Raw genomic sequence first — 24,416 nt, forward strand, 5'->3', positions numbered from 1 at the left:
TTGCACTAGAACATGAATTAAAATGTAAACCAATCCGCCAGCTACTTTATTTGTTTGTTATCATAACCCCACCCATAATTGCACCGCTGTATCCCATAATTCCGGCTTCAATTTTATCTTCTTTTTACTACATACTCTCTATGTAATTTTTTTTACTCTATGGAAAACTCTCAATGATTTAAGAAATTTTTGCTACCATCTTCTGTTTGTTTACAAATAAAATGTTTAAAATGAATTTAATCAAGGCTTTTATAATGATTTTGAATAATAGTTTTCAAAATGATTTTCAACGATGATTTTTACTATGATTTTCAACAATGGTTTTTACAATGAATTTCAACAATGATTTTTACAATGATTTTCAAAAAAAAAAAAGTTCAAAAACGTTCTGGATAGGGACACCCTGATTACCTAGTGGTAAGAAATATACTTTACGACCAATTCTCATACCTACCAAATACACATAAATATTTTCATAAAAATCGGTCGAGCCGTTTTGGAGGAGTTCAAACACTAACACCGTGACAGGAGATTTTTATTTATTAGATTTTAAAAGATAATCAATTATACTGTTTTAAAACATATTGTTTTTACATTTAGCCTAAAGGAAGAAATAAAATCACAAAAATTAAGAAATTGTAATGCAAAACAGGTAATTAGGGTTGCAACGGATATTCAATCATGATACGGCTTACTTCATTCCCTTTTAATATACCTGATAACTGGCGGTAGAGGGATTTTACAATGAATTACACCAGTATATCCGGTATAAAATTATGTATGGAGAAGTGAAATGAATATCGCGCAAAAATTAATTGTCGCGTACGCTACTCAGGAACCCAAGCCATTTCAGTGCATAGCGAGTAAGGATTTAAGGCAGAAGAGATCAGTTCCTTGGAGAGTGTGGCCCCCGAATGGGGTGGAGTAAGCCTTAAGTTTGACTGATGGTAGCAGCTTTATCTATATAGTTTACGCATAACTCTGAAGATAAGGCGGGAAGACTTAAGAACGTTGTACTCATTGTAAGTGCTAAGATGGTCCATAAGAATTTCGGACCAACGAATTTAAAGAGCACATACTCCTCATGTGCAGAGTGGCGTCACTGGGCCCCAAACGCCGATTCCTAAGATTCTAAGATTGCTAACGCCTATTCCACAAGGCTATATTTTCTCTCCCCTCTCCCACTTTCTTTCGAAAACTGCAACATTTTAAATAATTTGCAATTCGCAACTCCAGCGCTCGAATACGCTACATTGCGGTGATTTACAAAACTGCCGAAAAAACTAAAATATTGCTACATTGCGTTCCACGTACACTGTTAAAAATTTTCCGGAAAATTTACGGTAATTGTTACTGGCATCCATGTTGCCAGTAACTATTACCGTAAAAATCAAATGTTACTGTAAAATTTTACGGTTTCCTCGGTAGGCCACAGCAACCAGTTGGCGCTGCGATCGCTTATTTCTCCGGTATAAATTACCGTAAAAATCAGCGATGCGTCGGCGATGCAATTTTACAGTAACAATTACCAGAAAATCTTCCTGAATTTTTAACAGTGTATGTCTGCTGACTTAAACATAGGCAGTTTGTTCTGAGTATTTATTAACGCATTCGATGTGTCTTGGATTGCTTTCAGCAACAGAAAGTGTTCGAGCTCCTCAAAATAATGTTAGTTTTCATTATTTCCCTCTAAAAAGTGATTTGATTGAGAAATGGTGAAAGTGCGTTAACACCAGAAAACTCTGGATTAGCAAACTTGGATAACATTATACCAAGTAAAAAATTTTATTTTTTTGTGTGAATTTGTAAGAATATGGGTATATTTTTTAACCTTAAATTAATTTAACAAACCATATTTTACAGCAGCTTTTAGTTGGAATAGACAGTATGCAAAATTTTTTCTTGAATATATTATCGTAGAACGAAATGAAAAATGTTTAACCTAGAAGGAATTTATTTTGTTGCTTTTATTCTCAGCTGAAAGGTTTCGTCAAATTTGTTTAGGGTTATAGTTTTAGTATTGTGCGAGCTAAGTATCCTTGGCGAGATTCCGCCCATGTTAGTTAAACCATTTTTATTTTTTATCATGAGTGGAATAAAATGGTAGAAAGATTACAGAATTCGATAAGTAAAAAGAAATAATGGTAGATCAATTGAAAAGAAAACTACCACCATATATCCGTGAGAATTTTGTTGATGATTTGTATAGCATGACATAATTAAATCATAACTCAGAAATTAGAAACATACCAAACAGAAAAATTTAAAATGAACCAATTCGGCAATTTGAGAAAAATAACTCAGCTACAAATGCAAAACAATTAGCGCTAGCCAAGCAAGGCAAAGAAGTATCATCTTCTTTTGACAATAATTCGTAATGTCATATAATTAAATTTTCTAGCATTAATTGTTATTCTTGTCAGGCCACAATTATTATTTAGTTTTATCAAGAATTGATAAATATCGAATTCAACATCGTGGAAATGGCTGCTTAGAACTACGAACTGCGTATTTTGCATTAATTTCTAACGTTTAGTAATGCTTCTTGAATTCTCATTTCTTTCTACGTGAGCCAGAATATCAACAAGATTTTGAAAATTAATTTAAAAAGAATAAAGCGAAAAAATCATGCACACGAACAAAATTTACTGGACTTATTAGCATGTTCTTCCTTACCACATGCGTTTGTTTTAGTTTTTTCGTCCGCCATTAGACAGTGACTGCAGTGCCCACTATAGTTCGTTGGAGTTGCGAATATAAAACAGCGCATGGTGTAATATAAAGTTATTTGCTAGTAAAATAAAGCTTAATATTCAGGGTGTTCCAAAAATGGCTGATAATAATCAATAAAAACTAAACGCGCAGCGATAGAAATATACGCTTGTTGCATTATGCTTGGGACAGCAGTAAATTTTCAGACAGTCAAACTTTCAAAATTAGTTAGAATGCTCCTCAACAGATGGCGCTGCAGGTATTTAGAGGAGGCTGCAAATGTGTCTGTCTGAAAATTTACTGTTTTTCCAAGCATATTGCCAATAAACAGTGAATTTCTGTCACTGCCCGATAAGTTTTTATTGATTTTTCACATATACCGGCCATTTTGGCGATCTTATAGGACTGCGTTTTCCTTCATACCTTTTGAAATACCTGCAGCGCCATCTGTTGAGGAACGTTGTAACTAATTTTTAAAAAATGTCTGTCTGAAAATTTACTGTTGTCCCAAGCGTAATGCAACAAACAGTATATTTCTATCGCTGCCCGTTTAGTTTTTATTAATTTTTCAAATATATCAGTCATTTTTGGAGCACCTTGTAAATAAAAAGATCGGATTTGTTTTAGCATTTTTCATGCTATAAATTTATCTTGTTAATGCATAGAAAACTAAAGGGACAAATTACCCACTGTGTTTCCGGATCGTTAAATTATGGTGGAAAAAAAACCATGTATCCAGCATTCCTTTGCAGAATTCGGTTGCTGTTTTTTCCTCATATATTCATCCTTTTAATTTTAAGAAAAATACTGTCTACGCTAGTGAGATTACCAGGAAAAAGTTGTAAAATTAATTGCACTGGTTTCCCTCTCATTTAAAGGAGATATATAATTCCTTTAAAAACTGGAAGTAATTCCTAAACATCATCACTGCTACCTACATCGACTTCAGCTGCAGTGATAAATTGATATGACATAACTAATAGTTATGATTTAAAAAACGGTGCAGATTATTATCAGATTGAGATATCAAGTACCGACATTAAAAAATTATATAAGAAAACTAAAGAAAATTCAGCAAAGTAAAAATATACATTACAGATAGCTAATTAATCAAAAGAAAACTTTTAAAAGAAATGATAAAAAATGTACTGGTATAAGGCTGGATATCCAGCTGAAATGTGATGCGGTGAATTTTGCTTCTTATGAGACAAATAGATTCGTTTTTATTGCAATAAGCTAGCTGACTCACTGCTAATACTTTACTTATAATGCTGTGCTAAGAACTACGAGGGTTTTTTTTTTTTTTTTTTTCAAAGTCCGATCGATCGCGAAGTGAAAACTAGAAAGTCAAACCGATGACGCTGTGCGTAGATTTGTTGCGCAGTCTCTCAAGTAAGATTGTTCAGAGTATCAGGTCTTTGTGGTTATTTCGGAGCACGCAGTGAACGAGGAACTGCGTCTCCCGCTAAGTGTGAAGTGCGTGCTGTAATTCAATTTCTGAATGCTGAAGGAAGGGCAATTCAGAACAAACTTAGAGGAATAATGTGATCAGGCATTGTCCTTCTGCACGACAATGCGCGCTCATACACTGCTGCTTTAACAAAAAAAACCTCCTGCAGTAGTTTCGCTGGACAGTGTTTGACAATCCTCCTTTCAGCCCAGACTTGGCGCGTCTTCCGATTACCATCTCTTTGGTCACATGAAACGCTGGCTAGGAAGACAGACGTTTGGCTCCGACGTCAAGCTGCAGAACAGCGTACAGAATTACAGACTAAAATCATAGGCGGCTGCCTTCTATGACGAGGGTATCGAAAAATGTGTATCATGCTTCGACAAATGTCTTAATCGGAGCGGCGACTACGTCGAGAAGTAGTTGGAAGGTGTACGTACATATTGCAAATAAAAGAGTTTCCATTGTCTTTGTGGTTTTCATTTTGCGATGGATCGGACCTTAAAAAAAATAACCCTCGTATATAGGATGTGCACAAATGTTGGTCCTGATTATTAAAAAAAAAAAACATATTTTCGAAACTTCTGCAGATATTGTAATATGAAATACATAAGTATAAGAAGAAATGTACAAAGTTTTATTTTTTTCAGTTACACATTTTCAATGTGAGGCTCTCTTGTTGTACAACAAACATCTAATTTGCGTGTGGAAAGAAAGGAATTAGAGTCCCGTTCGTTGCACACACTTTACTTACTTTGTGGTAAAAATTATATAAGGCGAGCACAAACAGGGTGAGTTACAAATGTTCGATGTGAGGTCCTTGTGCTATGCAACAAAAATCTAATCTGCACGTGGATTGAATAACTCAATAGAGTTGTTTCCTTCAGTCAAAAGTACTACTTTAAGTCACTGAAGTTGACTGAATGAGCAAAAAAAATAACATGGACCCAGAAAGTACTTTTATTTTCCCAACATTTAATTTTTAATGAATATTTTATAATGCCTGATTTTTCAAACAAGGTGGGGTCTTTATGACGTCACAAAGGATGTACTTTGGCGCGCATTCCACTGGCGCACTGAATGCTGACGCTTGCTGAATACCTCAATTTCAGGTTACGATTTCACAGAAGCGGTTTAAATATTGCTATATTCGCTTGCTATCAACCATATCGTTGCCCCTACATGTCAGTATAGAAGAGAATTAAATACTGAGCTCTACGCTAATGGCATCAGTGAATGGATTTCATCACTTGTGTTGTCATGTGCAGAAACGTAAAAAATGAAATTGCGTCTGAGCACCGATTAAAATAATTGTTGAAAAATACTATTTCTAGTCAAATTATTTAACAAATGGTCAAATCCTATGTTTTCAAACATGCTTTTTCAGAAAAAAAATACTTTTAAAATTTCAGAACCAACCCCATTTTTGAATTACAGTCTTGTTTGCTGCGCACGTCGCGTTATTTCCTTTTATGAGATTACGCCAAACACTTTGTGTATCACCCGTGATGTCGAAAACACTACAGGAAGTCCAAGATTTGCTCATATTTTGAGGGATTTTTTTTCTTTTTTTGTTATTTGTACCATGTTTATGTGTTCTTATCGATAAATATTTATTTAATTCTTTTTATTATTATCTTACGTTTGTAAACTGGCATTAAATACACTGCAAAAAAAATCCAAAACGTTACTGAGCATTTTCGTGCAACGTTTCAGGAATTCAATGGTTTTTACCCACTTCCTGGAAAAATCAAGTACCATTGTCAAAACGTATCCTGAATTGCTACAAAGTCCATGAATGCAGACTTCTTACTGTTGCGGAATGATTAACTCAGCGTATTTATAACGTGTATCGACTTCTAATCGGTTACGACCCGTCCATGCTGATTAAGCTCCCAAAAGGGAGCGTATAAGTATGGACTATGTTGCTTTGCAAGTTTTGCAGGCGAGTAATATTCTCGATACTTGCTTGCAATTCTGGCGTAGCTTTGGCCATATTTGCATTACTGCTTCCGGAACTTCCTTCATAAATCAGAAAGGTGCCAAGCTATTATATTATACCAACCTCAGTATACTATAAAGTTCTAGAAACTCGACTGGCTTCAAACGGAAAGGTATCTGAATTTTTCAAGAAGCTTCCGGGATAGTTTCAGGAAGTTTACTGCATTTTAGCGGAAAACGTTCCTGGTTTTTGTAAGGCTTAACTCCCGGTTTAAAGATTGACTGAGAGTATTTATGAGGTGTATCGTCGTCAGTTCGGTTACGGCTCGTGCATGGTGGTTAAACTCCCAAAGGGAGCGAATAAGTACGGACTACGTAGCTTTACAAGAATTTCATTCAAGTGAGATACTTGATAATTACTTGCAATTCTGCCTTAGCCATGTTTGCAATTCTGCTTTTGGAACTGCCTTAAAGAATCAGGAAGGTGCCAAGCTGTTATATTATCAATACTTAAGATTACTCAGAAGCTCCAGAGACACGACTGGCTAAACGGAAAATATCTGGATTTTTCAGGAAGGTTACTGAATTTTAGCGAAAAACGTTCCTGATTTTTGCGAGATATGTTACTGGCAAAAACTGGGCACATCAGCTGCCTCTTATTTTCCAGAAACGTTTTTGAATCGTTTTTACAGTGTGGGAAACATCTACTTGTAACTGAATACAACTTGGTATTTCTTCTTTAAATTCATGCGTCATACGTGGAATATTTTCGAGAAAAAAAATTTAAATTGGGTGCAGTATTTGTGCTCACTCTGTATTTATTTCAGTAATATTCTATTAACCTTTTAAACGCAACTAACCTTTTCTTTTCACTAGCAATCATACCCCATGGGTTCTAGAACATTCTGAGTAATCTAATCATATGTTTTGAAAACGATCTGAAGGGACACTAGAGTATGGAGACACGCAGGGACACGCCCAAAGCATAAAATACGTTTTCATAAATACTTTATCTGGTGCTAACAACTTCATACATTTTTTTATTATTATTATTTCATGGCGAATCAAGCCACAGACAGTCACTTTCATCTATTTATAAATACTTTTATGCTTCACTATTTCAATCACGTAAATTAATTAATTTTTTATGCATTCTTCTAGCATATAATTTGCTGTTTCTCTGCAAACAAGTTATATGTCTATATATTTTTCCACTTTTACAAATAGTTTCTTCTGATTATTAAAATATGGTAATTATTCCAAACTTTCCCGTATAGTATAATCAGTATTATTCTAATGTTATACCCTGGAGCACATTGAGGTATTTGTGGACAAGTTTTTACTTTTAATTCGTAGTAAAATGCTCGATAAATATTTGTGATATTACCAATAGTACTGCATTTAAAACGAAAGAACTTTAAAGCAAAAGATATCTTAGTTCAGTTTGAAGAAATCTAGTTTTTCAAGACATGCTCAGTGCCTCCTCTTTCCCTAAAATACAATTTTGTATCATTTATTACTTTTTATTCGATGCTTTTTTTTTTTTTTTTGTAAAAACACTTTTTTATTTTCTTATTAATTTCGTTCTGAAGTATATAAACATCAGCCTTCTGCGTCTTAACCCAAAGATAAATGAACATAAAGTTTAACATTGCATTGCGTCTTTCACTCTCACAATATGGTTTTAATCTCAGAATATTGAGAAATAATTTGAATAGATAATGAAGAGCTAAATAACAATCCTATTTTGTAATTTCTTAGTTTCATTTCTACTCGAATATTTTTAAGGCGGTTTGCAACAATAAATAAAATACCAAAGAAACAAATTCATTTATTAAGATATTATATCTTTATTGTATTACTTACTAGCGGTACCAGCACGGCTTTGCCCGTAGTAGAAAAATAAAAGGTCATATGGTTAGCCTGTATATTTAGAAATAATGGATGATGAATTTCTCGCCAATTTGCTATATTCATTTGCTCGCCCATGTTATGGTAATTTGTTCGTCCACGTCATGATAATTTTCTCGGTAAAATGTTCTTAAAATTGGAATATAAAAAGAACATAGTCAAATTTTCAAAAAATCGTTTCGAGGTGCACACCCCCTGCTGCAAACTAATTCCGTGCCAAATTTCATAAAAATCGACCGAACTGTCTAGGCGCTATGCACGTCACAGACATCCGAACATCCAGACAGAGATCCAGACTTTTAGCTTTATTATTAGTAAAGAAAAGATAGTGTTCCTATTATTCTATGATAATGTTATCTTTCTTGACTTCAGTATTTTTATGTACCACCTTCGATTTATAGACTATTCTTTCTCATTATTTTTCACTGTCTAAAACTTTCGTTAAATGCAAAAAATGAAATACTGCACGTAATTTGTTAAGTTTTGACCCTAATAAATTAATATTTGAAAGTCATTTTCCATGGTCCAGGATCTTAGAACTTTTCTCGGATTCAAAAGATTATTTTTTAAAAGAAACTTAAGTCATGCGTGAACTATTTTCCCGCTGTGTCGCATTTATTTTGGGGATTCAAACCCAATATTTTTTTTTCTTTAACACACGAGTGACCATCTTGAAGTTTATTTTCGCCCCGGTTTAAAACTGCGGTGGTACAATAAATTCCTAAAGCTTTCAAAAAGTTTTGGAATTTCGAGTCAGATGTCTAAAGTTGTTTTTTATTTGATGGAGGCGTTTCTTTGGCTATTCGATGATTTAAGTCTTTCTTTTTTACGACCACAACAGTGGACAGCAATGGGGAAAGACTTTGAAATATTTCTAATCTAAATCCTACTTTATTTCAAAATAACTTTTCAGCGATGTTCAGTTACCATGCCGCCGTTTTCTTTACGAGTTTTGTAAATGATATAAGAACATAATATCTTTCTCAAATTACATATCAAATTACAAGGGCGTTTTTTGAATCAGAAAGCTTGAAGGAATTTAATTTTAAAAAAAGTGTGAAAATATTATTTAGAGCTTACTTTTTCTTTTATACAGCATCTCTCTTTCCAAAAACAATTTTCTTATGTTAATAAGTTTAATTGTTTCTCTTTTGTTTCAAAAGTTTTGAAGCTTCAAAAACAAATTGCTCAAAAAAGGGTACCACTTACCCTAACCAACCATAGTTCTCTTCATTTACGGGTTTATTCATTTATTGACGCACTTAAAGCGTATTCATTCATTAACTCAGTCATTGGCTCCCTTTATTTATAAATTTACTCATTTATTCAGTCATTTAAGTATTCTTATTCATTCATACATTTTTTCTCATGCATTTAGTTTATTAATTTATTTATTGCTTCATAATTTATTCCTTTAACTCTTTCATTCGTTTATCATCTATTTAATTACTTTCTTGAGAAATATTTTCAAAATTCAAAAAGAAGTTAGTTTATTAGAAAAATATTTTTTGTTTTATGTCAGAAACTTTTTTTGACACTTTTCCCTATTAAAAAATAAATAAATAAATAAATTATATATATATATATATATATATATATATGTAAACATATATATATATATATATATATATATGTTTGTATATTTTGAAAAAGGTAAATTATCTCAACTGTTTCACATTGCCCTTCCTTTTAAGATGTGCATCCCCATTTTTTAAAAAGATTCTGTTAAAAATATATTTTTTTTCTGATTTTCCGCTAAATAACAGCCGTTCTTCTTGGTTAAGGCAAGAATTAAAAGTTCGCTGCTTTGTTTAATTAGATGTCACTATCAGACATATTATGCGACACCATCAATTCTGCCATGCATTCATAATCCATTAGCGTGAGCCTTTTGGATTTGGAAAGACAGCAGAAGGAGAATTCATTTGTTCTGCTGTCAGATGAAGAAAAGCTTGTTGGTGCACATTTCACTGCTATTCGCTAATAGCTTGTGATTTGGTACACAATGGAAATCGTAGGAAATACAGACAGCAGGGTGAGAAAAAGTTAATTTAGATGGATTTATATTTAAACGCTAATTGTTCATTGCAATGAATATAAATTAAACTCATATAAGCGAGAAATATATTTACTATTTAATGTTAAGAGTTTTTGTGTTTTTGCTATTAATAACTCTTTTGAGTTAAATCATTTAGTGCACTAATAGTTTATGCTTCTAAAATGTCCAAAATGCATTTTTTGAACGAAATAACATATTTTATGCTGTAAGAGCGTATTGAAGCGCAAATAGCAATGCACATATGTTTGGTTAAAAAAACTATTTTCACTGCATTACCATATAATCTTTTGTGAAAAAGTTAGTTTAAATTTAAATTGATGTTCTCCAACAGTATAATGTATTTTAATATTCAAAACAAGAAACTTGGGGGGTGGGGAAGGGAAATTTGACTCATGACTACTAAAACTTATGTTTTCAATCTCAAAAACCTCTTTTATTTACTTAATTAGAACCAAATAAAAGACTCATTCAATAATTTTATTTACATATATGTAAGAAAACGGGGTTGAACATCCTCATAACTCTTGAAAAACCCTTTTTTCATTAAAAGTTTATGAGCATGATTGAATTTTAATTCTTATATGTGAATGCATTTTTGTTATTTATATTTATGCAATCTCCAGATAATCTACTCGCGTCACGTCATTTCAATAAGCTCCCATTGCGAGCTGTGAGCTCAATAACGACCTTTAATCATTGCCTCTTGCTCAATTCACAATAGGGATTTGTCTACTCATACCATCAGCTTTGTGTCTTTAGAGAAAACGAGAACGTAGCAGGCAATTGAAATAATGCTTTTATCATCTAGCAAAGTATTGATTAGTCTAGCGTTTATGGAAGACTAAAATGAACGCAGCAAAGCTGATCAACAAACAGTTCGTGGGTTATTTCGGAAATCAGGAGAACTATCGCACCACCGAAATACAATTTAATAGTTAGAAATTTGCAAGCTTAACATTTCTGATATTTTCTGCTGAGAAATTTGTTTAAGTTTAATAAACTCATATTGACATATACCCATTCCCAAAAACATAGACACTAGCATAAAAGACAATGGACAGTTACAATATGAATAGAGGGATTTTTATTTCATTTTTGTATAACAAACAGTTCGTGAAACACAAGTTAGGGTTCATTTATTAGAAAAAACAGCATGTGTTGAATTCATTTAGAAAAACAGAAAATAAGGTGTTGCAAAAATCTAGACACTTTTTAATTTATGAACAATACAATCACTTCGCGATACCTCGAAGTTCGATAGCTCGAATATTACTACACTGTAAAAAAGTTCCGAAACGTTACTGAGTATTTCCGTGTAACGTTGCGGGTTTTAAATGGTTTTTATCCACTTCCTGGAAAAATCAAGTATCATTGTCAAAAAGTTTCTCGAATTGCCGAATGCAGACTACTCTCTCTTGTAAAAAATAGCTTTAGCTCCCAGTTTAAAGATTAACTGAGCGTATTTATAAAGTGTATCGGATACAGTTCGGTTACGATCCGTCCATTCTGATAAGGCGTCCGAAGGGAAAATATCAGTCTAGGGACTACGTAGCTTTGAGAGAACTGCAGGCAAGTTAAATTCTTGATACTTACTTGCAATTCCGTCTTAGCAATGGCCATGTACGCAATACTGCTTTTTGAGCTTTCATGGAAACTCAGGAAGGTGCTAAGTTATAGTATTATTTTTACTTAGGTTTACTCTAAAGTTCCAGAGTTTCAATTTTTAAGCTTCTGTGCATGACATCACAAATAATGAACTGTCACTGACTGTTGCCATTAGTGCAAAGTGAAATATTGAATTCACATCTTTATTCTCTTATACTAGCATTGATACAATTGACAGCAAGCGTAGAGCGCAATACTTAATTCGCTTCTGAATTATCATGACGTGGAAAATGCTGTTAACAGCAAGCGTAAGCATTCAGTGCGACAGTGGGATATGCGCCTAAGTTCATCATTTGTGACGTCATACGGACCATACCTTGTTTGAACTATCGGACATTTTAAAAAATTAAATAAAAAATAACTGTTGGTAAAATGAAAGTATTTTCTGGGTCCATGTTTTTTTTTTTTTTTTTTTGCTCATTGTATCAACTTTAGTGACTAAAAGTAGTACTGTTGACTGAAATAAACAACCCCATTCGAACAATGAAATTTTTCCCAAAAATTCAGCAAGAAAAAGTGGAAAATTCAACATGAAACGATGATATACCATAAACTGATGATAAACATGCCTATAAAAGTCACTAGTTAACGTCTATATCGCACATTCTTAATTGTGATAAAACAGTTCAGAATTTGTTCATTTACTGCAATATATGCTGATCTATTTCCCACTAGGGAAAAACAATGAAGAAACATTTTGTTCTTGGAACACTAATGCCTTAACCCTGAGTTATTTACGTCTTTTATTAACATGTCACGTAATGGAGCTAGTTCCTCTGGGTACTCTTTAATACAGTCATTAAGAGCAATAACGAGTTCTGATGTATTTATAACTTCAAGAATTGAAATGAACAGTCCTTAATTGCTTCCACAGGAATAACAAATTTATTTACATCGTTTTTTAGATAACTATATTTTCAGTGCTGCATGTGTCTTCTGCACCATCTCATAAATTTGGATAAACTTAAATGAGAAATGAGTTTTTGGCCCTTTCATTTTTCAATGAGAATTCTCACAACATTGCGTTTCTTGTCGAGCAAGTACTGTAACGGAAAACTTTTTGGAGTAAATTTCAATCTTTTTTTCAGTTTTTTTTTTTTAATAAAAGTAATCAAACTGCTAAAATTTATGAAGAAATATTATTCTATACTTAACTAGCGCTCGTTTCTAAATTATGTGACTTGCAAATTTTTGAAATTGAAATGTAATTGCCTATGTTTTATACTTTTCGAACCGTGTTTATGCATAAAAGTTCAATTGATTATTTTCTGTCTAAAAGCATTAGTTATGTCGACTCAATTTAAAAGTATGAAAAAAAAACAGTTTTTACGAACGTTTTTCAAATCAATCAACAAAATTTTTGAACGTCTTCTTTTAAAACTTATATGCACAAAAACAAGTAATCTCAAAAATTCATAATATAACGCCGCCCGTTCCAAAAGAACTATTTTAAGTGTGAATTTTGATTGAATGTGAGTGAAGTTCATCGCTGTAACGCCATTGCATGCATGATTAGCCATTCATAGTAAAAGAAATCCTTTATTTAGATCTAGTGACAATTTTATTTGCTAGATTTAAAACATCTGCAATGCAAAACGTCGAATAACATTTCTCTATTTGGTAGTATTGAATCCAAAACACGTTTCTTCAAATACAGTGAAGGGGCACCGTTTATAAGTTTCTCTTTTATACGATTTTATAAACTACTAGCAAAAATACCCGGCGTTGCCTGGGTCAGTAATAATTATTAGAAAAAATCGTTACTTGCTTTTGTTTTCTGCTTTAAGTGAAAGAATTTAAAACACATCTTTTTGACGTGATTAAAAATCGAGTTTCTTCCTTACCCATAAAACTAAAATAGCAATTAGTATAAAGAACAAAGTAGTATTGATTTAGAAACGAAAGCACTATATTTAAGCATATACAAATTTAAAAAACATGAAATTAATCTTCTCATGTTTAAAAAGATTAATCTGTTGATACTTTTTTTTTAACATGGAGTCTAAAACCTTCTCTGTATGGCTAATGAAGTACGAAGTGATTAAAAAATAGTAGCTGCGCTCGTAATCCCCTTATACTTGCTTTAGTTATTTCGGGAAATTTCAATCATTGTGGCTCTTGGTGCGATTTTACCGAATTTGCGAAAGTCGTTTCGGGGTACCTTCGATGATGCTCCCCCATTCTTTCCATACTTTGTAAAACGATATGATATTAATTTTCGTTACAGAGATATTCGCCAGATGCTGAGATATTTTTGGTCACCATAAAATGGCGCTAAACAGTTTCATCCGAAATGTTACCAAAATAAGTAATAAAATTTGGTGATCGTTTGAAATTGTGCAAAAAGGAAAATTAATGGAAGTTTTTGTGCTGTTTATGGATTTGCCTAATTTAGTTGCTGGATTATTTAACACGGTAAAAAAAGTCTTTTGAAAATTCTTTGATTGGCGATATTTTGTTTACATGGTGAAAGCTGAGAAACATTATGACGTAGTCTTCGGCTTCAAAAACAGCAACGTTGAAAAAACTGCCAAATGCATCAGCTACGGAAATCTTTCTGCAAAAATTTTGGCGATCTGCTGGTTGTTTGGATAATGAGTAAGTGTTCAATCAGCATAAATAATAATAAAAACCATTAATTTCATTAAAGTTCCGTTTAAATGGAAAATCATCAGCCAAATCATGTATTATTTGCCAATTTTGTGCAAAAATCTTACTTCAAGATTTGACTTGAGAAAAGCCTTGAACAATCACGAAAAGCAAAGAAAGTCAACAATACAACAATTGTCGCTATCGACAGGGAGTTGAGATGATACACTAAATACTGTATTGAGTTGAGGAAAGCCTTAGAACATGGATCTAAAAAGCTCATAACTCGTTTTTTATTCTACTTAGAAATTTCAAACAGGTGCCATCTTCAGCAGAAAAATCAGAGCTTTCGATGGACATATAATGTAAATATGTGCAAGTATTTTTTCATCCCAATATTAGAGAATTTATACAAAAATTGTGTTTTATTGCCCCCCTAAGGGGGTTTTGCCCCCCATAACGGGACGAAAACTACCCTATGTGTTATTCTGATGCATAAGCTATATTATTGTAAAGTTTCATCAAAATCCGTTCAGTAGTTTTTGCGTGAAAGAGTAACAAACATCCATCCATACATCCATACATCCATACAGACAAACTTTCGCATATATAATATTAGTAAGATACGTTTTTACTTTCTTCTATATCTAATATATAGAAAAAGTATTGGATTCGAGCAAATTTTCGAATTTCGAATTTTGACGGATTCGAACGTTTTGAGGTGTGCTGCGTCCATTTCGACTATTTTTGGAAAATGTCTGTCTGTCTGTGTGTATGTGTGTGTGTCACGTCTGTGTGACCAGTTTTTTTTTTTTTGGTCGCTCTACAGCAAAAACTACCGCATGAAATCGAACGAAATTTGGTACACATATGTGCCCCTATGTGAACTTGTGCCCATTGGTTTTTGGCGCGAATTCCTCCAAAGGGGGTGGAGCAATAGGACGTTTTTTGAGTTACGCGTGCTTGCTATTCCTCAGGAAGTAACTGGCGGAATCAAACAAAGTTTGGTCCATATGTTGCCATTAACAGGAACAGGTGCTGATTCAATTTTGGTGTCAATAACTCAAACGGGGGTTGAGCTATAAAACGTTTTTTGTCGTCAATTGTGACTGCTGTATCCCAAGAAATAATGAACAGAATGAAAGAAAAAATTATCGGCAAGTAGCCCTTAATGGGTATAAGATCTGATTTTATTTCGGTGTCAACGGCTAAAAAGGGGGTAGCGCAATCGCCCGTTCGTTTTTTCCATTGTGAGTGCCCTATCTCAAAAAGTAATGCCACATTTTAGTTGAAATTTGGAATATATGTGAATCCATATGTAAACAGACTTTGGTTAAATTTTGACGCCAATCGCTCCAAGAAGCGTTGATTTTTTTTTTTTTTTTTTTTTTTTTTTTTTTTTTTTTTGAGCAATCACGATTGCTTATTGTTCTCATTCGACTGTTTTTATGTCCTGTCTTTTTATTTTCCCACCGCCACCCTCCGCACCCTGTCACCGTCGACCGGCTCCTCACGATGCTGCTCCTATAGCGAAAGCCGTCTCCAGGTTGCATCCATGTCCTACACACACGCGCATACATACGCAGCTACACACACACGCGCACACACACATACACACAACTACCCACACATTCATGCCTGCACACTGACACAAACACATATGCCTACACACACATACCCCCCCACACACACATACACACATTCATATACACAACTACACACACACACATATGCCAGCACACAGACAAACACACATGCCTACACACACATACACATACCCTTACACACAAACACACATACCCCGCACACAAACACACACGCCTACATACCCACACTTGTGATTGCGAAAAACATAATTTGAATTCAAGATGTCAAAATTCAAATTTTTTTTTTTTTTTTTTTTTTTTGCGAATAAAAATAGCTTTATTAATGCAACAATAAGAAAGATAAATCGTAATAGATTGTCGTCTGCGTATTTCTCGTGATTTTAATTGTATGGAAATGATCGGAAACATTATCTCAACGATTTAAAATTTTTAACAGTTGCCATCTTATGTTTGTTAACAAATAAATTATTTTTTATAATTACTCCAAGCAAGGCTTTTAAAATAACTATCAATTTTCGCTCTTTGCTTTGCTTTTCAATAATTCAGACATTGGGATGGCCATCAAGTTTTTGCATGTGTAATTTTGTTTTTGTTGGGAATATTGCTTCCTCGTCAAGCATGGGGAGGGATCAGAAAAAAAAGAAAAATATAGAAGAAAGTTTCGTGATGGCCACAACATACTAGTTTAAATTTGTCTTATAATTATACTTAACCAATTATATAATTTAAATATTAAACGTAAACAAATTATTTAAAAAATGGTCATTTCCTACGTTTTTAAGCATGGTCTTTCAGAAAAAAAATACTTTTAAAATTTTGGAAACGACCCCATTTAACATAAAATGTTTGAAGCTGAGGATGATAACCAAAACACAAAACTTTGCTACGAAATCTATCTGATTGATACAAATAGACATGGACTAAATTGTGATGTCAGTTTCTCGTTTCACAGATCAAATTAACCAACAAACTAACTATACTGTACACACAAACACACAGCTAAAACTTCAAGTTTACAATGCCGGATCAAATACCGCTTGTCAATTAGTCTGTTTACGAATCGTAGAATAACACCAGTGAAGCTAACCCAAACGTGCGACAATATTGATTTTGACCAGAATGACATTTCCTTATTATCCAACGCATGAAACGGCCGGTTGCTAAGCAAGAAGTATTTAATGATTAAATTTTCCGTTGGTTAAAATAAGTACAAATCAAAACACACGTCTTTCTATCTGTCTATTAGTTTTAACCGATAGGGCTGCGCTTTAATGTAAAGGAAATGTCCCTACAACAATACTGATTTATAGCTAATGTACTTCAAGCTTTCAAAAATGTAAGTACATTATTCTGTGCAGTACAGTTGATAAAAAATTGTATTGTTGCAAAACATTCGTTTTTATTTTTTTTTTTTTAGATTTTTATCGATACAAAAAAACATGCAAACGTTCCTGAAATTAACCTGGAATCTTTTTGAAAGATTCAGAAACCTTCCCAATCGAAAACAGTCATGTTTCTGGCATCACCTTCAGTGAAAACTTATACATGTACCGGGTGATCTAAAAGTCAAGAAGTACAATAAAAATGAATTATCCGAAAACGAATAAAGAAAAGAAGATTCGGTTTGCACTAAACGGATAGAAAAGAAGCCGGGTTTTGGTGGCAACGACACAAAATCAGTTCTTATGGTAAGGTGATTGTAGTCGAAGCTTTAAAGCATCGAAATGCAGTCAATAGTTGAGAAAGCTCTCTTAGTTGAACTGAAGATTATAAGAATTATGGAGAAATAAAATGCTAAAGCGCCATCTGTTGGTCGAAAACATAACTTTTTTGACTCTTTGCCACTCAAAACCCAGCTTCTTTTCTAATCGTTCAGTGCCAGCCGCATCTTTTTATCTTTGTTCCTTTTCGAATTACTCATTTTTAAAGTTTGTCCTGACTTTTGGATCATCCTGTATATATAAATACCTTGGTACAGTCATAGAAAAAAAAAACGAAACACTTTTAATTATTCGGCCATTATACATGCTAGAAAAGAAAGAAAGGTGTCATCCGACTTGGTTTAAAGTCTTCTTTAAAACTACGTAGGTAAAATTTTGATAAGAGACCATATACAAAGCAAAATGAGCACCAACTCTTGATTTTCAAATGGGAACCCCTAATTTTTGCTACATAATTATGTTTTGACCGCGGAATACAGCCAGGATACGAAATTTCACTGTATTCCGTGCAGTAGAACAGGAGTTATTAACAAAAAACGTTTTAGGGACCGTCACCACATTGAAAACGCTTCTTTCAAGGTCACGGCTTATCAAGTAACGGAATGTAAACAAAGAAAAGATCGAGATTATCCAGTTCAATTCATGATTTTTTGAAGTTCTCTTCGATACTTTTTAGCCGATTATGTTGCGGCAAAAAGCGATTTAAGGTCTTTTTTTTTTTTTTTTCAAAAATAAAAAGTTAAAATATTTACTGATTTTTGTTTATCTGGATTAACCCAAGAAAGATGGTCGTCCATCGTATAGATCGTTGTTTAGTAAATCGAATAAAGAAAAATGAAAAGTAATGGAACTTTTTGCCTTTTTTAATATGAACCTATTGGATTGCTTATATTAACATTCAGCAAATTAGCCTCATAGAAGTGTAAATATCCAACCTTATACCTAGAAAGATGATGTGAATATGTTTGATAAATGTATTGCGTCTATGTTGCAGGTTTATTTTGGAATGAATAGAAAGTCTTTTGATGTAAAATGGAATTGCGCGTTTCTAATTTCGCAGAACATCGGCAGAAGTTAGGGTCATCGCACACAAAAATATAAAAAATATACCGCACAACGTGGGAAGACGCAGCATTAAATAGATTGGAGACTCGAGCGAAGCAAGGTCAATTTATTCCGTGAAAATTTGCTCTAAATACATAAAATGAAAGAAGTATCAATCTAAAAAATAAAACAGAAGCAGGAGAACATAAATACCCGTTAATGAGCAAACCGTTCATACTGGAACTTTATTTGGGAAAAATTTAGTTATTTGAATTAACACAGTGGACAAACACAGTAATTGTTCTAATGGCTTTTTTGTAATCAAAAAAAGAGAATTCGTTTTAAATCCAAATTTGATGCGAAAGATCATTTGCGTGGTATTATTTAAAAAGCATAACATAATCGGCGGTTTTAGTTAAACATGTAATGGCTCATAAAAGCAATTTAGGAAAGTAATTTCCCAATGCTGTTTCTAGCAACGAGATTCGAGATGATCCAACCCGTAATAAAGACAAAAGTAATTTTAGCTCAAACCAAGGTGAACTGAAATCTGACTTCTTGTCATTTCTCCGATTTTGTAAGATTGCTAACAAAACCTCGCATTATTTGATTTTGTTTCGCGATCTATATACCTGCAAACTAATATTTTCCGTATCAGGCTGGCGCACCTACAGCAATACTATACGCGGCATGCCCGACAGGCGGGTTGATCTATCCAGAGGCTACAATTACGTCCTCATAATAAATTTCACAGACTGGACTCGGAACTAATCGTGGGGATGCAGAAGTCGTCTTATTGAAGTTGAGATTTTGAATAAACTGGTAGGTAAAGTAAATTTATCTGCTGTATGTTTACGGCATCTCACTAGTCAGATAAATTTTCTTCATCCACCAGTTTTTAGGCACTCTTCGCTTCAATGACATGACACCTGCTTCATTGTTCGGTTAAACCTAGTTCAGGGCTGTTGAACTCATTATTAGGACCCACAGCAACCATCGAATGGGATTACCAAACCGTAATTGCATCGCAGTTAAGACGCGGGACGCATTCAGTCCGCGAAGCCGGTCCGTGGGGCCCCTTGTTTGCTTAGAGTAAGATCAGAAGGTAAAAATAGTTCCAGTGGCATAATGTTGGAGCCGAATATTCAGATATTGGATTCTGAAAAAACATGCATATAATAAGATAGGCATCTATAATTGATAACAATAATTTATTATAACTTTCTTTCTTTGTCGATATTTTTCCATGTTATTCAAAAAAGAATAAAATTACTTGAAATTTTATATTTGTCTTGCGGGAATGATTTTAATGTGAAATGCACCGACAATGACTGAGAAAGTAAATAGAAAAATAGTATTTAAATTATAATTAAGAATAGACAAAAACTCAACTTAATCTAACACCCAAATTAATGTTTTGTTAAATCTTTGACGAAGTCAAAAAAAAAAAAAAAATGTTCACAATTAGTCACAACAATTACTTTGCGTGCAGAATTCGGGCTCAAAACATACGGCCCACTACTGCGGCCGACATTTCCTTTCCTACATCTTAACACATTGAAAATTATTCAAACACTATACAAAAAAAAAATAATAATAATAATAATTCCTGAAAACCAGTAAACTTATCTAAGAGCAAATATTACTTTTTGACCCATCTGGATACTGTTAAAGGCGAAACTTCACACTGTCGGCTATTTTTCGAGTACTTTTTCCCGATTTAGGCAAGGCAATAATTTTTCCTTTTAGTAAATTATCAACGGCAATTAATTCTACACTGTCTATTGCAACATGACTAGCAAGACAATGAGGTTTTGTTGTATGTTTCTGTGAAAAAGTTGTGCATGTTTATTTATTTATTTTTTGAGTTATTGTTTTACAAAAGGCAATGGCTAAACGCAAGAAAAAAAAAAACAGAAGTATTTTAAGTGTAGCTTTTAATTTAAAAAGTTCGATAAAATATTCTTTTATTAGACAATGAAGTAGTGTTTCGCATTATTTACACATTGACGTCTGAACGATATCCACAAAAAACTGACGGTTGCAATATTGTGTTGTTCTTCTGCAGAGACAACGAATAAATTTATGCATTTAAAAAATTCATAGACGAACTCTAATGTAGAAAATCCGAGTTATAATTGGTTTGCTTATTTTGTTGAACAATTTTTTTCTTCTTTTACGAAGAAACCAACTTTCATAATTTCTGTTTTAAAAAGTATACGGTCCCCTAAAGTAGGAAAAAATGAATTATTTTGCATAGCGCAAAAACTACTAAATATTTGGAGCTCAAACTTTGGATTCCCACATAAAAGCTCTTCCAGATTGTTTTTCTGTTAAAATTCAATATGGTTTCAGATCATATTTTTTTCAAAAAATATTAAAATAATTCATAAAAAAACTAAAATTTCATTTTAGGTGTTGTAAATTATGTTTTTATTATTGGGTCGGTTCATATTTTGATATAAAAAAACAATCTTTGCCGTGCCTAATATAGTTTCTGTGTTATTAGTAAAAATATCAAAATACGTTTTAACATTACGAGAGGAATTTTTCAAAACTTGATTCTGAAGTAACGGCTGGATCGAATTAAACAAAACTTTGTATACAAAGTTAAAAAAGAATGCTGATCACAAATATGTGATAAAAAAGGGGGTTCTCATTGAAAATTTTGAAGTTGATGCTCGTTTTAATATGAAGACGACCCCTTAACAACAATTTTTTACCATAATTATGTAGAACTTTTTATTTCTGAAACAATGACACCTTACACGTGTCTCTAGTGTCAATAGTCTTTGAATACGATCGAGTGTTTCGTTTTTTTTTTCTGTGACTGTACCTACCTAATTTACCAGGAAAGCTCCTAAGGCAAGTATGGCCGCCACTGTAGCTAAAGACTTTATGAGACAACATTTACTCTTGACTGGCGGGTTCATTCTATCCGGAGGGAACGTACCTAAACAGATGGAGAAACACAAAATGAAGAAGTCTAGAATATATTTTCACTGGCATATGAAGATGTTTCAAACCATAGTGTAAAATTGGCATTCGTGGAACTTGCCACTATTCAGGAAACTTTTTCGCAAAAAAAACTTGTTTTTCATAGAACGCTGGTCTAAACCCTTAAAATCCCGGAATTGAACCGTCGCTCGTGTTCACCTGCAGGTCTTTTGTCTGCTCTTATGATGACTTTATGTTCATCAGTTGGCACATTTTCCAATGCGGTTTTAAAAGTTTTAATGAGACTAGTGTGGTCATGAAGCATCTTTTGTAATTTAAACACAATTTGCCGTCTTGTTCCTGAAATATAAGAACATCTTGGTGTAATTTTAGTTTTTTATATAAACTATTTTATTATTTTTTGAAAAAAATGTGATCTAAAACCAAATTAAATTTTAACAGAAAAACAATCTAGAAGAGCTTTTATAAGGGAATCCAAAATTTGAGCTCAAAATATCCAGTAGTTTTCGCGCTATGCTTAAAAATTCATTTTTTCCCACTTTAGGGGACCGTATAATTTTTAAAACAGAAATTATGAAACAAAATTTCTTCGTAAAAAAAGAAAAAAGTTGTTCAAGAAAATAAGCAAGCCAATTATAACGTGGTTTTTCTTCATTTGAGTTGCGTGTATGAATTTTTTAAATGCATAAATTTATTCGATGTATCTGGAAAAGAAAACACAATATTGCATCCGTCAGTTTTTTGTTGACATCATCGTTCAAACGCCAATGTGTAAATAATGCGAAACACTACTTCATTGCCTAAGTAAAGAATATTTTACAGAACTTTTTAAATTAAAAGCTACACTTAAAATACTAGTTTTTTTTCTGCGTTTAGTCATTGCTTTTTGTAAAACAATAACTCAGAAAAAAATTAACATGCACAACTCTTTCACAGAAACATACAATAAAACCTTATTGTCTTGCCAGTCATGTTGCATTAGACAATGCAGAATTAATGGTTCTTCCCGGTGATAATTTGCTAAAAGGAAGAATTATTGCCTTGTCTAAATCAGGAAAAAGCACTCGAAAAATAGCCGACGGTGTGAAGTTTCGCCTTTAACAGTTTCCAGATAGGTCAATAGGTAATATTTGCTCTTAGATAAATTTACTGGTTTTTAGGTTTGTATTTTTTTATTTATTTATTTTATTTATTTTTATTTATTTATTTATTTATTTATTTTTTTGTAAAGTGTTTGAATAATTTTCAATGTCCTCAAGGAGAGGAAATGTCAGTCGCAGTAGTGGACCGCGTGCTTTGAGACAAATTCTGCACGAAAGTAGTAGCTGTGGCTAACTGTGAACTTTTTTTTTTTTTTTTTTGACTTCGTCAAAGATTTAACAAAACATTAATTTGGGTGTGAGATTAAGTTGAGTTTTTGTCTATTCTTAATTATAATTTAAATACTATTTTTCTATTTACTTTCTCGGTCATTGTCCGTGCATTTCACATTAAAATTATTCTCGTAAGACAAAGATAAAATTTCAAATTATTTTCTTTTTTTTAATTACATGGAAAAAATATCGACAAAGAAAGAAACCTATAATAAATTATTGTTATCAACTACCAGATGCCTATCTCATTAAATGCATGTTTTTCAGAATCCAATATCTGAATATTCGGCTCCAAATTTATGACATAGGAATTACTTCTGCTTTCAGATCTTATTCTTTAAAAAAACAACGGGCCACATAGCCCAGCCTCACGGGCTGAATGAGGCCCGCGTCTTCACTGCGATATAATTGCGGTTTGGTTATCCCATTCGATGGCTGTTGTGGCTCCTAATAATGAGCACAACAGCCCTAAACTAGGTTTAACCGAACTGTGAAGCAGGTATCATGTCATTGAAGCTGTTAGTGCCTAAAAACTGGTGGATGAAGAAAATTTATCTCACCAGTGAGATGCCGTAAATTATACAGCAGATGAATTTACTTTACTTACCATTATATTCGCACTCTCAGCTTCAATGAGGTGACTTCTGCATCCTGTACGAATAGCTCCGATTCCAATCTGCGAAGTCCACACTAAAGACGAAATTGTAGCCTCTGGATAGATTAATCCGCTTGTCGGGTATGCTGCGTGTGGTACTGCTATAGGTGCGCCAGCCTAATGCCTCATACTATAGAAAATGTTCGTTTGCAAGCATATAGTGCGCGAAACAAAATCAAATACTGCTAAGCTTTGTTTGCAAGTGCAAAGTTATATAATCGGAGAAATGACAAGAAGTCTGATTTCGGTTCACTGGTTTAAGCTAAAATAACTTTTGTCTTTTTAAATTACGGGTTGGACCATCTCGAATCTCGTTGCTAGAAACAGAATTGGGAAATTACTTTCCTAAATTGCTTTTAAGAGCCATTAAATGTTTAACTAAAACCGCCGATTGTGTTATGCTTTTTTTAATAATACCACTCATTATGATCTTTCGCATCAAATTTGGATTTGAAACAAATTCTCTTTCTTTGATTACAAAAAAGCCGCTAGAACAATTACTGTGTTTGTCCACTGTGTTAATTCAAATAACCAAATTTTTCCCAAATAAAGTTCGAGCATGGACGGTTTGCTCATCAGCGGTTATTTGTATTCTCCTGTTTCTGTTTTATTTTTTAGATTGATACTTCGTTCATTTTATATATTTAGACCAAATTTTCGCGGAATAAATGAACCTTGCTTCGCTCGAGTCATCAATCTATTTAATTCTGCGTCTTACCACGTTGTGTGAT

This window comes from Uloborus diversus, chromosome 8 (assembly GCF_026930045.1).
Source record: "Uloborus diversus isolate 005 chromosome 8, Udiv.v.3.1, whole genome shotgun sequence".
Lineage (NCBI taxonomy): Eukaryota > Metazoa > Arthropoda > Arachnida > Araneae > Uloboridae > Uloborus > Uloborus diversus.